Raw genomic sequence first — 10,140 nt, forward strand, 5'->3', positions numbered from 1 at the left:
ATCATACTTTTGCCAAATGTGTCCATCTGGCAACCATCCAGGTGTGTCTGGCCAGTACATGACAAAGGAACTGTTCCTTCTTGAAAGACATTGAGCTACCATTGAAGTGACAGATTCAACCATTGGAAAGCATCTCGGGATAGACAGAGCATTATCTGTAGTTTTATATATCATTGCCCTGGAACTGTAGCTGGAGTTTGCATCAACTTCTTTAAACTCCCCCCCCCCCCCCACCCTTTTTTCATTATTGTTTTTGATAGGGGTCATTACAAATTGCACTATCACCAGTCAGGCAGAGGTAGAATGTCTGTACTATAGTGGACTGAGAACCGAGGCAGTTGTAGAATCGATGTGGACTGGTACATTGCTGACTTGACAACTTTCCACTGGGCAGCTCTTGGTTACACAGATGTCAACACGGACACTAGCAAGAACAAGTATTTGCAATGCAATAAGTCTCGCATTTGCCAGAGTCTAAGCTATTGGCATAGTAAATGACAATGCCTTATATTTATCCGTTTTGATAATTAACACATAATTAAAAGGGATTGTCATTTACAATGACAACAGTTCAAACTCTTGTAAATGTGAGACCTATTTCATTACAAAGAAGCGGCCGCCATTGTCCCAGGATGCGCATGCCTGGTGCGCTGAATGTTGCAGGAAAGCATGTCATGCCTGCAGTAGTAGAAACTCATTCAAGAAAATAGTGCTTACAGACTAAATACGACATAACGTCTAACACCCAAAGTGAAAGGGCCAGCCCTCATGGGAGGTTACAAATGAAGACAAGGCGGTACTAAGGAGGGACTAACAAGCTTATTAACGAATTAGAAGCCAGCATTACAAAGGACAATGACACAAGCCAATGAAAAATATGGGCAGAATACCGGAATACAGCATGCCTCGCAGAGCAGCGTATGTGCTGCCCAGACTGGACCTAAAAATGATGGCACAGAAAACTTGAAAGGTCCCACGCCAATAGCGGAGGCTTCGAAGAGTGTCAGACTCATAACTGACAAGGGCTTCAACAAGATCTGAATTTAATGAATACTTTATTTTGGATGTCAGCAAGATGCCAAAAAAGATTCAAGCAGCAATTCAGCCTGTTTTTTAATTGACCAATTTGGTAAGTACAGCACAAGGCAGCCAAAAAGTCTAAAACCTTTGGAAGGAGATCGGCTCGTCTGAAGAGGTTGGTCTTTCTCAGCACAGCATCCTTTAAAAATTCACCATCAAGACACCAGCTATGTGCCTTTCTGTGAGTGCAGGAGAAGCAGTGCTTGATTAGTAAAATAATTGTTGCCAGGGCCCTGACCAGGAGGCCACTGCAGCATGCACCACCCACATCCGCTGCCAATGACGATACCAAAACAATTACTAACCATCTCTCTCGCTTGCAAGTGCGACACTTAAGGTTATTCCACATCCCCAAAGCTAAAGGAATGGATGGGGAGGCAGGGATTAGTCATTTTCTGTGTATATTGTATTAATTAAAAAAAACGTTGTTCTGCTCCTCTCTAAATGAGATGAGCAGCGCCACCATGTGGCAGACTGTTATAAGTGTGGTGTTGACAATTAAGTACCAGTGCCTAGCACCGTAAACCAATTAAGTGCCGGTGCTGAGCACCAGAAACCACTGGCTCAAATTAAGCACTGAGGAGAACAACCCTCACAGATTCTTAGCCATAAGAGGGGATGGCTTTGGTGGTGGCTTCCCTCAGATTTAACATCTTTTAGCGCAACTGAAGGAAACGTACAACAATTTTTGCAGATGTTGAACTGGTAGAGAGGATGGAAGCAAAGAGGCTTTCTTTGTGCAGATCATATGCATAAATGTTTCTAGCCACAAGCTGATCTACGGACAAATTTTGAGAAGGTGCAGACTCAGCTGAGAAGAAAAATAAAAAGTAAGTAGGAGAGCAAAGCGCAAATGGGATGCATGCATGCAATAGGAATCTGAGCTATAGTGGCCTGAGGGTTGATTGGCGTGCTCAGCTCAACGTCTGCAGTTTGGGCAGTTTTAAATTAAATGAATGTGCTACTATGAACACACACCTGCCTTAGGGCATAATGCCTTCCCTTTTGTGTAAAACTACCACGCTTCCGATCTGGACGACACCAAATGATTCTATGAAGCAAGATTATGAAAGATCAAGGGGCACATGCATCAAGGCAATCATTTGCGATTACCAAATATCGAATTTTAAGGATTCGCTATTTGGTAATCGCAAATGCCTATGCATGAGGGATTCACAATAAATCTTGCAAATCCTTAACATTCTCTAATAACGATTGGCAAATTGAGAATGCATTCGCAATTAGAGATGACCAAATTGGTAATCGCAATTTGTGAATGCAAATCCAAGGGTGCCTGGAGGCCTAAGCCCCCCTCCCCCTACCAAGACACTCCCCCAAAAAGGTAAGTATGCTAATGTGTAGCACACACATGCCCTAAGGGCATGTGTGCGCTACATAGCGCATTAAAAGATTATTTATTTTTGCATTTTCCAATGCATGCACAAATTACCATCACCTTCAAGTTGATGGTAATTAGCGTTTCCTAAATACACACTCGCCTTTAGGAAATGCTACATACATCTCAATTAGGGAATCGCAAAAAATTGCGATGACCTATTTTGCAAATGCAAAAAGGTACATGCATCGTAAAAGGCATTTTTCCAGTCCGTTTGCGACCGGTAAAATGCTTGATGCATGTGCCCCCAAATGCTGGCGAGACCATGTAGTTTCTTATATTAGTCAGTAAAGGGGTATGTTCCCTAAGAAAGTCATGGTATGCATCTTATGTGTATTACGTGAACTAGGTGTTGTCATAAGATGACTGTAGGCGAGTAGGATCTGCTTCACATGTTTACCCCCACTTTTTGCTGGTGTTTCACTGTTTTTCGACTTTAGTCTGGCTGGGACCCTGCTATTCAGGGACCCAGCCTAGCTGCTTCCTCTCTAAATTGATTGCATGTACTTTAGGTACACTCCAGATTGGATTCTGGGGTACCCTTGTGAGCCCCTAGTATATAGTATACTATGTACCCAGGGCATAGGTACACCAGAGGACTACCAGGGGCTGAAGCATGTATTGTGCCACCCATGGAAAGCCATGCAACATGACACCATAGGTCTGCTACTGCAGCCTGGGTAAGGTGGTGCATGCACCCTTTACTGAGGTATAGGTTCACAATACCTCACCTATCACTGCACATAGTAACCTATCAGTCACCCCTATGGCAGGCCTTATCAATCCTGAAGGCAGGGTGCTTGGTTATATGTGAGAGGGTGCCCAGGCATGAGCTGAGCCCCTCTGCAGCCTTCGGAATCTCTTCTCCAGGTTTGTCAGTGGTGCAGCCTGACCATATACTCTTAAGTGCATTATATCTTAAACTGTTAATGCTAACTTTGGACTGACTGCACGGGAACATGTCGTGTTTGGTGTCAAACACCTTGGAATCATACCCCCACATCAGTTCTTGATGTGAGGATATGATCCCACCCTTCTAGAGGGAGAGACATGACAGTACTGGTATACCCAGTACAAATCTAATAGAGCCCTGGCATCACAAAATGGATGCTGCAGCCACATACACGGGTCTGGCCTCCTGCTGCTGACCGAAACTCCGGCAGGGGAGGCCTGGACAATAGGTTTCCTGTCACAGGGAGGTGTTACCACCTCCCAGACAGGCTTATGTGTATTGGGGCTGGGTGGGAGCACTCTCTGAGTGCTTTGAAGTCCTGCACTGGGGGCACATTTGATGTTCCTGTGCATAGTCCAGCTCAAACCTGTTCAGGGGCTTCCAGCCCCTGCTCTGGCACGAAACTGGACAAAGGAAATGGGTGTAGCCACCCCTCTTTCCAAACCCTCCCACAGGTGGGTCCCTAGAGCTAATTCAACCCCTTCCTTAAGTATAAGTAAGGAACCTCTGTAACCAGAACTTTAGATATCCCTGGATGAAGACTAGAGGACTGAAGAAATCTCCCTTGGGGTCAAGGAGGGATCCCGGCTTGGCAGGCACCAACAAAGCATTTTTCCGGTCTGCATCTCCGAAGCTCCCGCCGGACTTCGAAGTATTTGCAGCCCAGGAAGAGGGTTTCCAGACATTTCAGAGGCCGACCCGAGTCCCCAGCAAAGCTGTGACACGCAGGCCTCGTGAGTAGCGTGGAACCGGAACTCCTGGTCACCGTGCACTTTTGCAAGTGCCTTGACTTATCGACGTCTCTTGAAGTCGTGCTTGGGCTCACTTCTAGCCCCCACCTCGAGCACAGAACCCACCGAAGAGTGTCAGCCTAGTCACCCCGAGTGACCCGTGGGCCGCCATTTTGTGTTTCGTCTCAAGGTCCATTCACGATCTCTGGTCCGTCGACTGGTGGGTCCCTGAGGGGGTAACTTTGATTTTCCTTGGGCTTCCCTGGTTGCTCCAGATGTGCCCCGACTCCCTACCAAGTGGTGAGTCCCTCAGACCTTGCTGGTCTGCACCAAAGCATCTTTCTCCTTTCAGCGTGGGTTACTTTTGCCAAAGCTTGTTGTGTCCAATCCGGGCACTGACGCTGCAGCACTCGACATCCTTCGTGGGACAGCTCGAATCCAGCTCCTGGTCGTCCTCGACGCCTCCTGGTCCTCGTGGCAGAAGAGTCAAGCTTCACCTCCTTCACCTGAAATCACCCGACATCGGTGGGCATCCGCCTACCGCCTCCCTGGTCACTGGCTAGTGACCCAGACTCTGTCCTCTCTGCTTTGAGGTTCCTCTCGACTTCGATCCAGGCTTGGATCTCTTCAGACACTTCGCATCTTCCCGCCAGAAGCACTTCTTTGCCAGCTCCCATTGAAATCGACGACGCGACCTAACACCATTTGACACCTATGCACCCGGCTTCCCTGGGTGAGGTAACTCGAGTACTCCGTTGCTCCCGTGGGTGTTGGCCCTAGAACTTCCTAAATCCCAAAGGGTTTGGTCCTGACTCGTTTCTAAGTGTTCCTAATCTTTAAACATCTAACCGCGACTTTCCCCATAGAAGCTAACGGGAGCTCGCGGCTGTGTTCTCACACTGCACACGGCCCCCGTGGGTCCCCTGTCACTATCTTGGATGGTTCCTTGGAGTCCCAGCGATTCTACAGGCTCTAGGCCTTGTGTCTAGTCAAGTCGTGGTTCTTATACCATTATTTTAGTATATGGTTTGGCTCGCCCCTAGGGCCTGACGTGTATTTGTGCTTATTACTGTGATATCTGAAGTGTAACTTATGTGTTTTGACCCCTAGTCTCATAAAGAGACTAGGAGGGTGTGTTTAGAAATAAATACATATATTTTATACATATACCTGGTGTGGTTGTCTTTCATTTAGGCACTCAAGAGATTATAGACTGGTAAAACAAGCTGCTTTACATTCCTTCAAGACTTAGCCTGAAGGCTGCTCTTCATAGCTACCACTAGGATAGCTTTCAATAAAGGTTGTCTTTAACGCATTACCATAAGGGGTTGTTTGGACTGATACAAGGTGCCCACTATAACTTGTGGACAGCATATATCAGGCCAACTTCTCACAAAGAACTGTCCCAGAGGAGCTTGAGCCTGATCAGGTTGAGTTCTTGGGGACAGGGGGCCCTTCCAGGGCAGATCTGAGCCAGGAGCAGCAGAGCTGCCCCTCTCTTGAACCCCTCAGACAGCAAGCGGCTGCTGAAGCTGCTGGGAGTGCTAGTGGTACCCATAAGGTGTATTGGGATGATGGACTCCTGTACTCAGAGTGTAGAGACCCCAAGCCTGGTGCCACCAGGAAGTTGGTTATACATCTGAAGTTCAGGGGCTTCCTATTGACCCTAGCCCATGATCTCCCTTTAGCAGGTCACCTGGGCCAGAACAAGACTTGGGACAGACTTGTCCCTCACTTTCACTTGCCCCACATGTCTGCAGACACAAAGGAGTTTTGTCGCTCCTGTGTAACCTGCCAAGCCAGTGGCAAGGCAAGTGGCACTACAAAGGCCACCCTGATACAACTACCTGTGGTGGGGGTTCCCTTTGAGAGGGTTGGGATTGACATTGGTGGTCCCATGGATCCCCAAACAGCATCTGGGCACAGATGTATACTGGTGGTAGGGGATAATGCTACCAGGTACCCAGAAGCTATTTCCATTAGGACCACTACAGCACCCGTGGTAAGTGATCCAGACTCTGTCCCCTCTGCTTTCAGGTTCCTTCCATCCTCGATCCAGGCTTGGATCTCTCCGGACACTTCTCTTCACGGCAGCAGCACTTCCTTGCCAGCTTCCATTGAAAACGACGCCGCGACCAGACACCATTTGACATCTATGCACCCGGCTTCCCTGGGTGAGGTAACTCGAGTACCCCGGTGCTCCCGCAGGTGTTAGCCCTAGACACCTCTAAGTCCAAAAGGGTTTGCTTGTAGTCGTCCTCTAAGTGTCCTTAAACTCTTAATTTCCAACCGCGACTGTGTTCTCACAGTACACGTGTCCCCCGTGGGTCCCCAGTGTCACTACCTTGGGTGGTTCCTTGTGGTCCAAGCACTTCTACAGGCTCTAGGCCTTGTGTCTAGTTCAGTCGTGGTTCTTATACCACTTTATTGGTATATGGTTTGGTACACCCATAGGGCCCAAACGTGTATTTGTGCTTTTACTGTTGAATACTGACTTGTAACTTAAGTGCTTCGAACTCTAGCCTCATAATGAGACTAGAGGGGTGTATTTTATCATAAATACATATATTTTAAATATATACCTGGTGTGGCTGTCCTTTTATTTGATCATTCAAGAGATTATAGACTGGTAAAACAAGCTGCTTTACATTCCTTCAAGACTTAGCCTGAAGGCTGCTCTCCATAGCTACCACTAGGATAGCTTTCAATAAAGGTTGTCTTTAACCTATAACCAATAAGGGGTTATTTGGACTGGTACAGGGTGCCCACTATATCTAGTGGACAGCATATACCAGGCCAACTTCTCACATTGACAATTAGCACATGCATAGCAGGTCTGAACATAACACTATCCACTGACTCAGTCCTGATTTAGAGACCGGCTAACCCAGCTACACAAAGATTAACTCATTTATTCGTCATACAAAAAAGGCTTAATCAGTTACAATAGTACACAATGGCTCTACTTGTACTTGAAGTGTGGCAGCATACTACCTAACAAAGAAGGTCATTTTATCAGTCACCAGACAAGAAAAGGTGATAACAGAGTGGGTAGAAAGCTCACATACGAAATTATCTTCAATGATAGCTCATCATTGGCCACTGTTTGCAATTCACTGGCTTTCATATAAACATGATGGCCACCAGAAGAACAAGGTACTTGGCTTCAGTAGAGCTCTTTCTGGTGCTTCCTCTAACTGCAAATTCCTCATCTGTTGAATATTCCCCAGGGCGCTAGACTGCATCAAGGCAATCTTCAGCAGTAGCCGTACACTCTGGTAGGTGGCATCGTGCCGTTCCGCACTGACCTCGTTCCACTCCGCACATAAAGTGTGGAGTTGTACATTGCGCCATCTATGTGTACTGACATCAGGTGCTTTCTACTCTGTCTGGATCCTGTTCACTAGAAAAGAACCCAGTGCACAGAACGTGGCGGTGAGGGGGTCAGTGACGGATCTGCAGTTAGAGTTCCACCAGAAAGAGCATTTGTGAAGGTAACTTGTTCTCCCAATCGATACTTCTAACTGCAGATTGGTCTCCTTTTGAATCAATACCAAAGCAGTACCTCCCCGAAGGCTGGTCTATGAACTGTCTCAAAACAGAAAGTACTGCATCGCTGAGTAGTCAAAATGCCTTTCTCGTCAGGAATGGTAGTTCAGCCAACAGTGCTTTGTGAACGCGTGCAGTGACGCCCACGTAGCAGCCTTGCAAATATCCAGAACAGGCACCCTGTGTGCCAATGTATTGGTGCAGCCTTGGATCCAGTGGAGTGAGCCCACCAGCCTTCTAGGGGCTGCTGAACTAGTGCAGAGTACTTTGTAAATAAAAAGAACAATCTAGGGACGAATGGTTCGTTTCTGCACTGCTCTGTCTAAGTTCCAGCGGATCCAACAAAGAGCTGACGGTCCACATGTTGTTCACAGGTACGATCAAACTAGAAGCTGTGAAGATGGAATCTCCTTCTCTTTAAAGGGGTGAAGTATGCTTGGAGGGTGATGTTTTGACATAAAAAAGAGTTACCACCGGGGCCTCAACACCAGCTTGCCTGCAAAGAATGTTGTGCATGGTGGGTTGAAAGAGAGGACTTGTAGTTCACTCACACACCTCGCCAAAGTTATGGTGCTAGAGTAAGAAGCTGCAATGGACAGCTGTGCAGTGGTTCAAAGTGAGTACACATTAGGAATGTGAGAACGAGAACTAGATTCAGGTCCCATTGGTGCATGAAGAAGGGTGGTGAGGGAGGATACAGATATTGCAGCCCATTCAAAAATGTATCACAATAGGTGATTTAAATAAAGAGGCTAGTCCGGGAACTATCCACAAAAGCTGACAAAATGACTCAATTAATGTCCACACAGTAAGCCAGAGACAACACAAAGAGATAACACAACACTTCGGAGAATTTGGCTTAAATTTGGTCATTCTACTGAGTATCACACTAAGCCACCAAGTTGTCTCAACGGCAAGCGTATACTGATTTTGTGGAAAGACACCTGACTTCCAGAATGACATCAACTAATTCGGAAGGAAGTGTAATGCAGTCAACTGCTGCAGCTTAATCTCCAAGCATGGCGATTAAGTTTGCGTTGTGCCGGTTGCAAGACCTGCCCTGCTGCTGCGACAGAAGACTTTTCCGACGCGGCACGCTGATCGGAAGACAGATGCTCATGCCAAGTTGCTCCAGTTATAAAACTTCCCCTTACCCAAAACAGTGCCACTTGGATGGCTTGGGCTGGCCGTTCCAAGTTCTAAACAAGCATTTGCAATGCAATAGGTCTCGCATTTACGCGACACCTATTACATTGCGAATGGTAGTCATCACAGACAATGGGAGGGGGCGAGAAGGCATGGACAACGGGTGTGTGGGCGGGGGTAGGGGAGGAAAGGCACGGACAACAGGAGTAAGAAGGCAGTAGTAGAGCCACATTAAAGAAAATAGTGCTCACAGTCTAAATATAATTCACCGTGTAACACTCAAAGTAAAGGGGTCAATCGCCATGGGAGGTAACAAATTAAGAGGAGGTGGTACTAAGGTGGTGCTAACAAGCCTATTGATGAATCAAAAGTCAGCATTTAGGACAGACATTGACACAAGCCAATGGCAAACATGGGCAGAGAGTGCGCGGGGATCCTATTTGCTACTCGTCTACAGTAAGTCACGCAGAGCAGCGCATGCGCGCTGGCTCAGGCTCGACCTAAAAAGAATCAGGGATAGGAAAGGTAACAGAGCAAAGGAGCCTGACCTGGGGCTCACGTGCTGCCAGGTAGTATGCCATCAAGAAAATCCCCTAGTGTTCCAGCCATTTCCAGAGGTGTAGTGCCTTCTGACACAGGGTTCACAACCCCACCTCGCCCAAGGGAGAAGGCGGCTGATGGGAACGTACGTTGGGAGATTACTGCGCTCAGTCGTTCCTGATCCCTTTGCAGAACTCCCAGTAGAGGGAGGTAACAGTGTAAAGGTGCCTGACCTGGCGCTCACCCGAGCCTGCTTGTTGCAGTACTACATGGAGGTGGTGTTGTCCACAACTACCTGCAGCAGCCATCCTCTGATGGATGGCAAGAAGGCTCTCAACGCCAAGCAGATGGCCCGCAAATCCAGAAGGGTGATGTGGAGACAGGTATCCACCTGAGACAAAATGTCTAATCCCCACTGCTCCAAGATGGCTCCCCAATTCAAAAGTGATGCCTCAGTTGCCACTGTTCACTCTGGGCAGGGTAAGGGATCTGCCGCTGGCCCAATCGCGGACCAGCAACCACCACTGCAGACCTAAATCTTGACATAGTTGGGAAGATCCCCCTGAGGCTGTGTTCATTTGGATTTCTGATGCCGCTGCAGAGCCTTATCTGTAGGATAAAGAAAGCCAGGAACCCAAACAGCCTCAGTCAGTCACACTGAGATTCAGATGCCAGCTGCAAAGAACATTTGCTTGTGTGTTCATACGTTTTCAGGCGACAATAAAAATGTAAAGGTAACTTTGGCG

This window comes from Triturus cristatus, chromosome 1_1 (assembly GCF_964204655.1).
Source record: "Triturus cristatus chromosome 1_1, aTriCri1.1, whole genome shotgun sequence".
In the NCBI taxonomy this organism is placed as follows: Eukaryota; Metazoa; Chordata; class Amphibia; order Caudata; family Salamandridae; genus Triturus; species Triturus cristatus.